The sequence below is a fragment of the Seriola dumerili genome, unplaced genomic scaffold (genome assembly GCF_002260705.1).
Source record: "Seriola dumerili isolate Sdu_G_001 unplaced genomic scaffold, Sdu_1.0 BDQW01000192.1, whole genome shotgun sequence".
Lineage (NCBI taxonomy): Eukaryota > Metazoa > Chordata > Actinopteri > Carangiformes > Carangidae > Seriola > Seriola dumerili.
This window is the reverse complement of record NW_019174447.1, coordinates 954,527-955,947: the sequence shown is the minus strand read 5'-3', so window position 1 is coordinate 955,947 and position 1,421 is coordinate 954,527. Positions and strand designations below refer to the sequence as shown.

Below are 1,421 nucleotides of genomic sequence, written 5' to 3'. Positions count from 1 at the left end.
CACTCACTCACTCACACACACACACACACACACACTCACTCACTCACTCACACACACACACACACACACACACACACACACACACTGTCCTGCTGCCACAAATATTCACTGCAGCACCAAATGTGGATTAATCCGCCACTGAAAGTAGTCCCCAACAGAAGCACTATTTAAAATTTATTTTAATAATTTATTCATAAAAACTACAGTGAGCAACTGTCTCATGGAATTATAGATATATATGTGTGAGCTGCAGATTTACTGTGTGTTCAGTAAGAACCAACAGGTTCAGCTGAGAGCCACAGACGGGGGGGGGGGACATCAGACAGATGGAATAGCACAGCGTTGGTCTTTGGGTCCACACATGCTCTGAATTATCATTTTAACAGTCAGTAGTAATGTGCAGTGAGTCTATAGTACAGTTTATTAGGTACACCTAGCTCAGTGACGTGTAAGGTTTATTTTCGTTTTGCTCGTCCTGCACGTTCTGACGTNCACACACACACACACACACACACACTCACTCACTCACACACACACACACACACACACACACACACACACTGTCCTGCTGCCACAAATATTCACTGCAGCACCAAATGTGGATTAATCCGCCACTGAAAGTAGTCCCCAACAGAAGCACTATTTAAAATTTATTTTAATAATTTATTCATAAAAACTACAGTGAGCAACTGTCTCATGGAATTATAGATATATATGTGTGAGCTGCAGATTTACTGTGTGTTCAGTAAGAACCAACAGGTTCAGCTGAGAGCCACAGACGGGGGGGGGGGACATCAGACAGATGGAATAGCACAGCGTTGGTCTTTGGGTCCACACATGCTCTGAATTATCATTTTAACAGTCAGTAGTAATGTGCAGTGAGTCTATAGTACAGTTTATTAGGTACACCTAGCTCAGTGACGTGTAAGGTTTATTTTCGTTTTGCTCGTCCTGCACGTTCTGACGTTCCGACGCTTGTTCCATCGTCTCTATGGTTACAACATAAATATATTTTTTAGCATTTTACAAAAAAAGGCCCGGTCGCCATTTTTTTCTACATTTTTGACATCGAAATCAAACAAGAATAACGATATTTTCAAGTCAATACACAATTGTTAAGACATTCCACACCTGTCCCAGGAAACTGAGCACGTTCTCAATGTCTAATAATCATTTTACACCAAGAAAACGCCAAGTATCAGTCAAAAATGTGTTTTCCTAACAGACCCACTAACATTCTATTAATGTTTTATCTTTATATTCAACAACTTACATTAATTTAGTGCTAGTGTTGAACTGAAACCACCTTTTTGGGAAGAAGAATAAATGCATCTGGCATAAAAGTAGAAGATGTCTTACCTGCAAAGGGTGTGATCCACTCGGGTCAGCAGGTGCTCCTCCATGGAGGGTCCATCCAGAGC

General features: G+C 41.1%; 1 protein-coding gene across 2 annotated transcripts in view; it reads left to right on the top strand.

Moving 5' to 3' along the window:
* Window positions 1–1,421, top strand: part of rcn3 (reticulocalbin 3) — a 19,621-nt gene that overhangs the window by 5,012 nt on the left and 13,188 nt on the right. The window lies entirely within an intron of this gene.